Here is a 13173-nt window from a genome sequence, read left to right as displayed (position 1 = left end):
TAGGAAAACTGGAGAAAGAAGCCCCTTCCTCAAGAGTCGGGGGCGGGATGCGAGAGGAACCCAGGCCTCCTGCCCCTCCTCTCCTCTCTGCTCCCATAATGGGGTAGAGCTCACCCAATCCAGCTGGAGGAAAGCTCCAGACAAATTCAAGGTGATTGTAACAGTAGCATTTGCAGGCAAATTATACTCCATGAGCTAATTAGGAAGGGATTGGGGCCCTTAGCCTTAATTAATATCTAGTCCCTAACAACTTAATCCTGGGTGAGATCATAGTAGGGATTGCCCCTGAATGCCGAAATTCTTTCCTTCAACAAATCACCTATATAAATACATATATTTTAATAGCAGCAATTATAAAATTCTCTGCCAACTTATGGGGCTGTTTAACATTCCTGGATCGAGGCCACCGTTTTTTTTTTTTTTCTCCCGGTCTCCTCCCTCCCCACAACCAAAGCCTAATGAATAGTAACGCTTTTGTGGCTCGGGCTTTCCGTTTCACCAGTATCTCCTACCCAGTGGGTCTTCGCAGGGAGTTAATAAGCAGTCTGGGAGGACTGCCTGAGGAGGTCCCGAACCTAATGGTTAACTGCAAAGCCTAATCAGTATCTGCTTCCCACCCAGAGGCCCCCACAGCTACACGGTCCTGGTCCCTCCAGTAATGGATGGAAAATCAGCGATTTCCTGACAGTTAGCAACCAATTTTCCACCAATTAGAAGAGAGATGGTGGTCTCTGGAGGCAGCTGGATGGCGGCGTTGCACAGAACTGGAAGGAAGAGAGATGATCCTCGAAGCACCAGGTAACCCAACCCTGGAACCAGAGCCCTCAGCCTCCCAGGTCAGCTGTGGCTCGTGTCCCGTGGGAGGCAGCTGCGGCGGGGGGCCAGAGTCAGGGAGCTCTTCTCACTCCATGCGCGATCCTCCTGCACCCCTCCTGGGCCAGCCGACTTGGGCTTCTCCGGCTGGGTCTCCCCTCCGTGCCCAGGATGGTGGAGAAGTTCCTCCAAGGCAATGGGTGTGGAGGCTTAATGACAGCAAACCCTCTGGAGTTGGACACTTGGGCCTCCAAATCCTGGATCTGTCCCTTTTCAGTTGGGTGTGACCTTGGACAAAAATTCTAAATTTTCGGGGCCTCCATTTCCTCCTTTGTAAGATGAGGCTGATGAGGCTGGTCTGAGCACCTACCTGATAGGATCTGAGGACTAAAGGGAAAAAATGTGGATAAAATGCTTTACCTCGCACACCAGGGTGCTCAGCACATAGCTGCTAGTATTATCATGATTTTCCTAAGGAACGATGCTATTATTAATCTACGGGAATAACAAATGTGTGCCAGGCATTGAGCTCAGCCCCGTGAGGACCACCACACTACATCTTTGGATGGGAGTTCGCTGGCCCTCCCCCTCCTCACCCCAGCCCCCCCCCCCCCCAGGGAAGCGCTGCAGTCCTCTCCTCTCTAGGCTGGTCTCTCATCCCTCCACCACCACCAACTCCCCCCCCTCCCCCCGCAATACCCAGAGCCAATGTAGTCTTTCCAAAGGATGGATTTGACAGCGTTCATGTCACTAGCCGCATTTTACAGCTCGGGTTCCCTCCCAGGCCTCACCTTTTCCTCCCTCAGCACTCTGGCCCCCGCTCCTTAGGGTCCTAAAACAGAACAGCTCCACAGGCCTTCAGCATCCACCACTGCCAAAGTGTGGGCGAGGACTCCGTGGCAGGAACAGCAAGCTCTTGTACACGGTAGGCGCACAGGACATGCTGCTCTCCTCTGCTCCAGGGCCACAGCTCAGGGACAAAAGGAGGTGAGTAAAGACCTTGCTGACAAGCTTTTGAGTCATGAAAGAGAGACAGAGTCGCCCTCCATCATTTCAGCACTTATTAGATGGGATTGTACTCTCAATTCTTGGACAACTGGCCATTCCCCTCTCGGAATTGTAGCCGAATCAGAAATCAGCCATAGTCCCCCCTCAAGGAGCTCAGTGCTGGGGCAGGGGAGAGGCAGTGATTGTTTCATGAGCACCCCCGGGCTCTGGGCTCTTGGTAGGAAGCTCTCGTGGACTGTCTTGCCTAGCACCTGGCGTCGGGCACGCATGTACCATATCATACAGACTGAGACCCTTCTGGAAGTGAAAGGGGGCACCCTCGCCAGCAGCCGAGGTTGATGGGCACAATTTAAGGCCGTCACAGGCTCGCTGGCACAGAGGGATGGCCTGTCTCAAAGGCACGTGTCCTTAATTCAGGAATGAGGTAAGGAGGCTTCAAGAGGTTAAGGACTGTGCCCACATTTACATCGCTCTCAAGAGAAGGGATTCGAACCAGGCCCTCAGCTCCTATCACATGCACAGATAATGAGATTCTGCTTCTGACCCACGGACTCAGGTCTGGGCAGGTAAGGGTTTTGCCTGTGGAGAAGAAGGCCCACACCCAAAAGGGCCAGGCTTGGAGAGCACCCAGGGGTGTCTCTGCCTCCGGCACCTCCTTCAGCCACCCAGCCCACTCAGCCCGGTGTCCAGCTCTCCTCAAGCCTCCCAGACCCGTGCCCCATGGTCTGCCCAGCCCCATCCACTCAGTTCCTAGCTCAAAGCTTGCCGCAGGGTGGTGACCCTGCTCCCCAGCCCCAAGCTCTTTGTCACAGGGGTCATTCTACCAAATCTGATCCTGTACCTCCGTAGCTTTCCATCACCAACAAGAGAAACTTCTGAGCATCTTCGCAGAGAGCCCGCAGGGGCCCTCCAGATCCAGGCCCCACCCGCCACCCTCCAGTCCCCCACTGTCACCCATGAACCTTCATCCCACCACTTATTCATTCATCAGATACGTGTCCAAGGCCTTCTTCATGCTAAGCCCTGGGCTAGCAGCTAAATCACCCCTCAAACAAGTCACACACCCAACTCCAACCTGTGTGTGTTGGGAGTGAGGGCTCCAGGGGAGTTCCCCACAGCCCCAAACAATTCTCCAAAGCTGGCAGGGGGGTGGGGGCAGGGCTACAGCTCAACTTAATTCTGACCCAATGGACCCGGAAGCAGCATCCAATTCCACAGTTTAAGGGCTCAATCCCACAAGACTGCCTTCATTTCAGAGGCCGGTCCCAAGTTCAGATTGTTTCTGTCCTTCTGACTGACCCGCCAATGATCAGAGGCTCCCAGCCCTCCATCCTTGGATTGAACTGATGCACTCGAGTGGCTCGCGAAACTCAGGAGGGCCATTTACTCACCAGATTACTGGTTTATTACAAAGGATATTAAAGGCTACAAACCAACAGCCAGATGATGGCATATGTAGGGCGAGGTCTAGAACAGAGGAGCCCCTGTCCTCACGGACTTTGGGGCATAGCACGGTGGCACGAGGAAGAGCTCTGCTTCCCCAGCCTGGAAGCTCTCGGGAACCTACATTTGGGGTTTTTTTATGGAGGATTCATTCCATAGGAAGGATCGATTAATGATTCGCTGTTGGCAGTTGATTCGATCCGCCCCCCTCCTCCCCCTGGAAATCAAGGGGTGGGACTGAAAGGTCCAACCCTCTCTTCTCTGTTGGTTCCGGGGGGGAGGGGGAAGCAGCCCCCCCACCTTATTGCAGTCCAAAAGTCAGCTCCTTAACATGAAGTGGGGTGTGGTAGGAAGGGGCTTGTTACGAATAACAAGACACCCATTCACTCTGATGGCTCTGAAGGGATTTCAGGAACTAAGGACGGGAGACCAAATGTTATGATAAAAGATGTTCCCGGTGCTCTTATCATCCAGGAAATTCCAAGGGTTTTGAGAGCTGTGGATGAAGACCAAAATTGCAAGAGGAGTATCTTTTGGCCATCTGAAGGACCGGATACAGACTTCCTCCGGATCACAATATCGCGTTCCCCGTTCCCCAACACTACACATTGCTGAGGCCTCCCCTCCTGGTCTCTCCTGTCTGCCGTGCCCTGATCCTCCAGCACCCGGACCCGGAGGCCCCATCCCGTCCTCCTCCGGGCTCCTGCGGCGGCTTATCACTGTCTGTTGGGATGGTTCCTGGATTCAGCTGGAGCTCCCTGAGGAGGGGGGTCAATTTTGAGTCAGTCCTGTGCCTCTCAAGGCGAAAGAAACTTGTCTCCCTTCCCAGTTCCTATTTTCTAGGGCCTATATTTTTTATGATTTCTTCTCCTACGCCACCGCCCCCTTGCCTGCTGCTAGGCCTTATGATGCCTGTGCGTGCCTTGGGAAAAAATGCTGCTTCTTCTAGCGAGACGCAGCTGCACGCCAGGGTGCCTGTCTTGTGAGCGGAGGACCAGCCGGATCTTGGCCCCAGCTTGCCCCTTGGCCAGGCACCATGGTCCACAGCACACCCATAATGTCCTGTGCATTGTTCCCAACCCCCACCAAGATGCGGGTGGGTGTGTTCAGGAGAAATACCTTCAGCTCAGTCACACTAGCATCAAAAGCTCACGGGCGGGCTCTCCGCCAGCGGACTGCTTCCCCTAAAAAGAAATGAGAGTGGGAAAACTGACACAGTCATGGGAATTGGGACTGGTCTGGAGGTGGAAGGCACATGAGTCAGGGACTTTCCAGTCCTAGCGGTCACTTCAGTGATGCTGGTCATGGACAGGGCTGGGCTGGTCTCCCTTCCCGACCTCTGCACATCTGCACACAGAAGGGCACACGCACACACCCGTGCTCACTGCTGTAATCATTCATGGAAATGGGCTCCAGGAGATGAGCCTCAGAGAAGCTTGCCTGCCAGAGAGAGTGTGGTCTTCGACCAATACTCAAGGGTGACAGAAGTCCCACTGGACCCTACCGTGGTCAGAGGCACCAGGGGTTCCCTCGGGGACTTTCGTTGCTCAGACCAAGGCAGCATATCCATGCCATGATGGAAAGCCTGGGTCTGGGAGAAAGCAGCGCGGAGAAGAGCAGGCGCTGGGTAGACCTGGATGTCCCCACCTTGCCCAAGCTCTCCGGGCTTTCATGGGATGAGGGAGCAGATACACTCTGGGGGCCCAGAGAGAACTAGGACCACCTGGGGCCAGACCTGTATTCAGCATGAACTTCCCTGGGCACCTGGGAGCCTCAGTTGGTTAAGAGTTGACCTTGGCTCAGGTCATGATCCGAGGGTCCTGGGATCGAGTCCAGCATTGGGCTCCCTGCTCAGTGGGGCATCTGCTTCTCCCTCTCCCCGCCGCTCGTGCTCTCTCCCTCTCGCTCACTCGCTTTCTCTCTCAAATAAATACATAAAATCTTAAAAGAAAAAAAAAAACCCAAAAAACAAACAAAAAAACAAACAACTTCCCAGGAGCCAAATTTCAGAGGTAGGAAGGAGACCCACCCTCCTGGGGGTATGGGAGCAAAGGCTAGACAGCCAGCTGTGGGCTGACCTTTAAGACCTTAAGATGTGAGTATTATCTTGTTTCATAGTTCAGAATGCTGTGAATCAGACTCTACATTGCTAATTAGTATATGATTCCAGTACTACCTTAAGGCATTTTTCCCCAGTCACGTGAGTGATTTTTTTTTTTAATTTTTTATTTTTTATAAACATATATTTTTTATAAACATATATTTTTATCCCCAGGTCTGTGAATCACCAGGTTTACACACTTCACAGCACTCACCAAATCACATACCCTCCCCAATGTCCATAATCCCACCCCCTTCTCCCCAACCCCCTCCCCCCGGCAACCCTCAGTTTGTTTTGTGAGATTAAGAGTCACTTATGTGAGATTTTATTATTCCCTAAGTCTAGAACCTAAGAAACTTAGCTTTGTGAAATTACCTATGAGACAGCCATTTGTGTGGATTTTTCTTAAAGGTGTGTTAAGCACATGCTTTGTACTTAGGCACTAGGAATAGTATCTTATTGAAGTCTCACAATGTTCCTACAAATTCTGTGCTATTATTATCCTATATTTTAGACCAGGAAACTGAGGCACAAGAGGTTAAGGGACCTTCCCAGCCTCACACACGTAGTCTATAGTGGTTCTACCATTGAAACTGAGAGTCCCTATTCTTAGCCACCGTCTCAGGCTGCCTTTTGTAAGGCATTCCTTTTGTAAAAAGAATATACGCAGGAGGACAGAAGTGCCTGGGCCGGCCCAGCCGAGTTACGGGTCCTTCTGAGATGGCTGCTCAGCCTGACTCCAGTGGCCCATCTGAGTCCCAGCCCTGGGGCTAGGTCCTCCCCACCTTTCCAAGGAGTGTTCCCTCCATGATCTCAGGTCTTGAATTCCCCAGGCAAAGCCAGCCACATTCTTCGGGCTGGGGTCCAAGTTTATTTAAGAAGAGGAAAATGTTATTATGGAAATTACAACAGCTTTACAAAACAGAGCGTCCCTGTATCAATCCAGGACCACAAGAATGCTCATCAACTTAATAGCTTCCTGTTGGGAGTCTTTCAAGCTCCGCCCGAAGCTGGCAGGCAGCGGGGCCCAGGAGGGAGTCCGTCCAAGCGTCCAAGCCGCTGGGTGACGCTGCCCGCAGGAGGAGTGGCAGAGCCCACGGAGGGGGCCACAGGGGACGCCTCCCTGTCTCCCTGTCTCCTCGCGCAACCCCGAGCAAGACATCAGCTTTAGTTTGCCCCTTCTCAGAACCGGAGCCGTGGTGTTGGTGTTGGTGGTGTGGTGGTGATGGTGTGTGCACGTGAGCGTGGACGTGTGTGTGTGCATGCGTGTGTGTGTGTGTGTGTGTGTGTGTGGTACCTGTATGTGTGTCTGCTGGCGAGGAGCAGGGAGGAGAAGGCTGGGGCTCCTCCTCCTCCCGCCCACCCCATTCCATCACCTCAGCCCAACTCAAGTAGGAACACGGTTGCGGATCCTGTCCTCAGACCTTCTCCCCAGACGCAGTGTGATGGTCTGGATCTCGGCTCCTGGTAAGGGGAGGGCTTTAAGAAAGGGACTGTTTTCTTTACCTCCTAAGGGTAAGGAAGAAGAAAGCTAGGCCTTAACTCTTCTTTTTACACGTGTGTGTGTGTGTGTGTGTGTGTGTGTGTGTGTGTGTTTTAAGGAAGAAAAGAAAACCATTAAAGTCAAATTCCTGGGGCTGGGAGCAGCCAGGAGTCTGGCGCGTGTCTCCTCCTGGATAATTATCTGGCATTTAGCACCCCTCTTCCCAGCACTTGTAATTAGCAGGGAAATTAAGGTGCTGTCATCCTACCTCCCAGTTTCTCTCTGCTATGCCCAGAGGCCTGGGCAGAGGCCCTGAGCAGGGAGGAGAGCATCAGCATGGCAAGGACAACTGCAATTAGACAGCGGGAAGGACTCTCAGCTGAGAAGGGCCACTACACAGGACAGCAGTGTGTGTGTGGGGGGGGGGGGGTCCCCTGGGGAGCACTTGACCTCCAGCCACAGACATCTCTCTTGTCTCCAAATTCCTGGACCACGTGCACGCTGGAGCACGCCTCTCTCCGTGGGAGTTGTCCTGGCTTGGATGAGCAGATTGTGCTCCAGTGGGGGCTCATTCACCAAAATCCTCACAGAGAGAGGCTTCTTCGGGGCCCGCCTCTATGCTGAACTCTGAGCGTAGAGCCAGAACCCCCCCCAGAACTGGAAGTGCTCTCCAGGGAAGAGGCAAGGCATCTGGCGAGTACAAACATAGCACAGGGTTGAAAGTGACAAGAGCTGAAGGAGAAGGGACCAGCTACATAATTTGGAAGGACCTAGTGAAAAATGAAAATTATTGGGGTACCTGGGTGGCTCAGGTTAAGCACCTGCCATCAGCTCAGGTCATGATCCCGGGGCCAGGGAGCGATTAAGTCTGCTTCTCCCTCTGCTTCTCTCCTTCCCTCTACTTGTGCACGTGTGCTCTCTCTGACAAATAAATAAAATCTTTAAAAAAATGAAAATCTTTGAAATTATAATTTAAAACCAGCACCAGCAGAGAATTAAACCAAGTGTTGTTGGTGGGGGGGGGGGGCTTGGAGCTGCACCGGCTGCACTCCCTGTGCCGGGAGTGGCAGTGGAGGTCTTGCCAAGTGAAGAAAAACTCTCCGAGGAAGCAGCCTTTGAATTGGTCTGGTTCAAGGTCAGTATTGCTTAATATAATCAGTTTTGCTTATCTGGCCAGTTTTCTCATCCTCTAGGACCCCACTCTGCCCCCTCCTCCAGGAAGCCTTTCCTACTAACCCTCTGAGACTTCCCCACCCCATCCAAGCCTCCACTTCTCCAGACCACCTAGTTCATTCCATTACAGATGACCTGTTCATGAATCTGCCTCTCCCACCAGCATGGATTCCCTAAGGACAAGGTCTGCACCTTATTCCCATCTGCCTCCTCAGTGTGCTGTGGGAGGCCTGGACACACACGACAGGTGCCCAACGGTGATTGATTGAACAAAAGACTGAATGAATGAGCACACCCAGAGGGAGCAGCTCCGGCAAAGGCCTCCTTTGACTGCACTGCGGGAACATGAGGGTGAATCCTTACTGGCCAGGCTGAAGAGTTAAACTGGGATTCGATCAGGAAGGCCCTATGTGACGTCAAGGTCAGGGTGCTCTCTAGGAAGCTCCGAGCTCTTACAGAGTGGTCTGGCTGCTTTGCTTTGGATGATGTGGGGTGGGAGTGTGGAGGAGCAAGAAACTTGGCAGACAGCGCCGTCAGAAAGCTGTAACCATGATCCATGCAAAAGGTTAGGGTGTCCGGGACCCAACAACAGCCATGGAAATGGAGAGAGAGTGGAAGAGCTGGTGGGGAGCTTTGAAGCCCCAGCCACCCTGGTGGCAGCAACATCAGGTCACCAGCCAGCAATTCCAATTATTCGTGGAAATCAGTCTCCATCCATAGAGGCTCAGATAATACTCGTGCCCAATAATGGATGGGGAGCTTAGAGAGAGGAGATAAGAGGGGCCCACAGCACGCCGTGAGCAGGTGGGGCTTTGCAGGCAGGGGAGGAGTCATCGGAGGTTATCAAAACATCCCTCAAATAGCAAAGGCTCCAAGGCTGTCTGCCCAGTGGTGAGCATGGAGGGGCACAGCGGCTCACCCCATGCTTGGGAGACCCAGGCCTAGTGACCCTTGGACGTTTCCTCAGCAGCAGGGGTCAACAGAATAGTCCTGCTGACCTGAGATTCATACTGGAGGTCCGGTGCCTTCTGCTGAGAGGTGGGGAGCAAGGAGGAAGGGTGTGGAGCAGGTGGGGTCCCCTCTGAGGGCCCTTTGTTCCCTGATTTGGGGCAATACCAAGTCTATGAGTCACCACAGGGGCATTTCGTCTGTAGGATGAAGAAATGAAGGGTCTGTTCTCCAGCACTGGACAGGTGGGTGGGGGACAGAGGGGCGTTACCAACTTGTTCTGAGCTAGGCCAGGAAGGCTGTGTGTGTGGCTGCCTCAAATCCTTCTACACACGCCGGGAAGGGACCCACTGAGCATCCCCCCTTCTGAGACAGGAGTGGGAATGCAGGTGAGCCCGAGCTTTGTCCTGGGAAGAGAAAGAGAGAAAGAGACACTGGGGCTTCCCAGAGTAGGGAGGGACCAGGAGGGAGAAGCTGTGACAACCAGATGAGCCATCAGAGGGGGAATGCAAGAGAACTGTAAAAATCAATAACTTGGGGGTGCCTGGGTGGCTCAGTCATGAAGCATCTGCCTTTGGCTCAGGTCATGATCCTAGGGTCTTGGGATCGAGCCCCACATTGGGGTCCCTGCTCAGCGGGAAGCCCATTTCTCCCTCTCCTGCTCCCCCTACTTGTGCTGTCTGGTTCTCTCTCTCTCTCTCAAATAAATAATCTTAAAATCTTAAAAAACAATCAATAACTGGTACTTACACGGCACTGACCACTGTGCCAAGCACTGTCTTAGGAGCTTCCTCAGAACTGACCTGTGCCGTCCTCACAACCGTCATTTTATAGAAGAGGAAACCAAGACTCGGAGCAGAAGTAAACTTTCCCAAAGTCACAGAAGCTGGAGCAGGGTATGCAAACCTGGAAAGCCCAGCTCTATTTTATCACTACCTTGAAATGACGGCCCACTGACAAAGGGCTTGCTACGTACCAGACGCCAACTTCCCTTGGCCCCTAGGAGAGGTTAGCATCCCCGTCCTACAGAAGAAAAAGCTGAGGCTCCAAGAGGTGATCGTTTACACTCCCATTTTGGGAAAGTGGTTGAGTGGGGACCTGAATCCATACCTGTCTCAGGTCTCCCAACCTCTAGGTTTTATCAATCAGGGGTTGTGCGGGTGGACTCTTAGAAAGCAAGGGATGGGGCATCTCCAGGGAGGGCAGGATGACCCAAGAGGCCCAACCCTCCCACGTTCCCCAGACAGTGGGGTGGAGGCAGTGGGAGGTTGGCCTGAGAGGCCCCATCTGCCGACACTCAGGGCTGGGAGGAGATAGCACCTTTTATCTCACAGAGAGTTCAAGAGTTTACTCCCACCCCAGGCAGTGGGGAGGCTGATGCCCATTCTTGGAGGGCGTCCAATGACAGGACAGATGGGGAACACTTCCTTCCCTCTCCTCCAACACTCAATGCCCTCTACGCCCCACCAACATCAGAGGCCAGCACTCAGAAAGATGCTGGGTCCAGTGGAAAGTCTCCAGCTCTGAGCACGGGGCTGGGGACGGGGAAGTGGCCTGTGGCAAGAACACAGGTCTAGAGCAAGGCACATTGGTGGTGTGGGGGTAGCCCTGGTTCCACCACCTTCTGACCGTGCAACATCAGTCATGATGCCCCCCCCACCCCGAGGCTCAGTTTCCTCTTCTGAAAAGCTGAATGATCATTCTTATGTTGAGTGCTTGATTCAGGGTAAAACAGAACGATCATGAATTTTGGTCCCCTGGCTCACAGCCTGGCCCACAGCTGGGGCTCTAAAACGACCCCTTTCTAGTATTACCACATGAATTTGACTTCGCCAGTGAAATAAAGTCCAGTCCAATGTCCCAAAGACAGAGAGAATGATCTCACCCTCTCCTCAGGATTCTTCTGAGCTCCCCATGCCCTACAGGGGTGGGTACACCCTCAGCTTGGCATTCAGGGCTCCCTGGATCTGCTGGCAACCTGTCTCCAGGCTTCCTTTGCCACCTCCAGCCCTCTCCAGGTGACTCATTCTTCCTGAACAAAGCAGGCCCTATCTTTGTCTCCCAGCACATCCTTCAAGGCCCAGATCACCTGGTGTCTCCTCTCTGAAGCCGCCCCCAGATCCCTGCAGGAGGATGAATCACAACTCTGTGCTCCCACAGTTCTGAGCTCATTCCACTCTGTGTCGTGTGTATCTGGCCCGCATCTGCCCCCCCCCACCCCCCAGCAGACTCTGAGCTCCTGTAGGGCAACAGAGGGGATCCCTATCTTCTTGTAAAATGCCTGACACAGAGTTTGTTCTCAGTAAATGCTATTTAGTTGAGTCATTAACTAATCAAATAGAATATTCTAGATTCAGAGATCTCCAAGCTAGCAGAGACTTAAAGGTCACCCAGTCCGGATGCCTCATGTTCTAGATGAAGAGGCAGGGGCATGGGGGAGGGGTTGCATGTGGGCTGCAGAAGGACAGGCCTGAGGTCACGATGCAAGAGAAGGGAGGAGGCTTGAGAATGTGGTTCTCCACAGCACAATGAAGGCAAGGGTTGTTAGTTTGTTCATAGCTGGATAGACAAAGACCTTCAGTGGCTCCTGTTGCCCTCTGGATAACATTCAAATACATTTTTCTTACTCCCTAAGTCATTTCTAATGTGGTCCCAGCCAAGCTCTCTACCCTTACTTCCAGATGCTTCACACTCAGTGTATACTGTGCTACTCCAGGACCTGGGGCAGGTCCTTCTCTTGCTTCCAGTCCTGCTCTGTTCTTCTCTGTGGCTGGAGCACGCGCTCCTTTGCACGGGACACTCTCTGCTCCTTTGCCTGCAAAATCTTATATCCTCTCTACACTTACAAAATGCAAAATCCCAATCCTCTCTACACTTACACCAAAATCCTTCTAGTGTAAGTGTAGAGAGCACCTCCTCTGAAAAGGCCCCTTTGTCCCCTCTACTTTCGCCCCCAGTGATCCCCTCTGCGTCATGAGCCTGCAACTCTCTGTCTACATGTCTCTCTCCAGAGACTGACAGTCTTGTTCCCCCAGTAACCAGCCCAAAGGAATAATGTATGAATGAGTGAGTGAATGAATGAATGAAGCATAGGGAGTTGAATGCTGGACCTCAGGCAGATGCTATTGATCTCAAATTAACTCCAGGACCTGTGGCAGGGGAAAGGCACTGAGCTGAGAGAGGGGAGAAGGAAGGGTGGGCTTTCGGCTAACCAGCAGAGATGGGGCTGGGAGAATGTTCGCAGCGGAGGGAATGGAGTTCCCCAGAACCCAGGGAAACAATGTCCACTTTATTGACTTGCGCCTTCTTTCTTTTTCTTTGGTCCAGTGACCTTTATTATTCATGGCAAACCTCTGAATCACTGAGGGAGCGTCTGGGACAAAGCAAGTCCTGGAAACAACCAGTCAGCCCTGCAGCCCTAATGAGCCTTCACTGCCCTGTGTTCCCGTCCTCGGGCTCCGTACGCTGGACTAGAAGGGCACCTGGGCTTCGTGAAGGGGGAGGAGAGCTATGGTGGAAGGCACAGAATATGGAAAGACCTGGAGGCCAGAGGGAGTGTAACTCCTTCGGGTGACACTAGAGACTTTGGGGAGAGGCAGAGAGGAGCCCAAATGAGGAGCGGGAGCTGTGGTCGAAGACCTGGATTGCCGGGCTAAGGGCCTCAGGCATTTAGCAGGAGTTCAGTCCCTCCACCCCACATGCTCGGCATTCTCCCTAACCAGTCCTCGCCCAGACAGCTTACAGCCTGCAGGGGGTCGGGGTGGGGGACACTCGAGTTCAGTGTGAACAAAGGCCTGACAGCGGGGACCACAGCAGGGGCTCTAACCCCACACATCAGTCTGGAAAGACTTTCCTGGCAGTGGGTACTGAGCTGGAATTTGGACAGCAGATAGAACCGCCTTTTCTTCCTTTCTCTCTTTCTCTTTCTGTTCCCTTCTTCCATCCTGTCTCTTTTTTTCCTCCCTCTCTCCCTCTTTCCTTCCTTTCTTCTTCCCTTCCTTCCCCAACCCATTCCCTTTCTTTCTTTATCCCAGTTTCCAAAGGTTTTATTGGCAAATAGATTATAGAAAAGAAAAGTTGATCCTACAGCTTCCAAGCCCATGGAATGAAGAGCTGTGTCAGGGGACACGCCAAGTGGTTCCAGAGGGGATTGCTGCTCTGTCCCTCCGTTATTCATAGATCTTGCGAAAAGCGCAAGACTTGG

Source organism: Mustela lutreola, chromosome 10 (assembly GCF_030435805.1).
Source record: "Mustela lutreola isolate mMusLut2 chromosome 10, mMusLut2.pri, whole genome shotgun sequence".
Lineage (NCBI taxonomy): Eukaryota > Metazoa > Chordata > Mammalia > Carnivora > Mustelidae > Mustela > Mustela lutreola.
The sequence above is the reverse complement of the archived record's forward strand: the minus strand, read 5'-3'. Positions refer to the sequence as shown.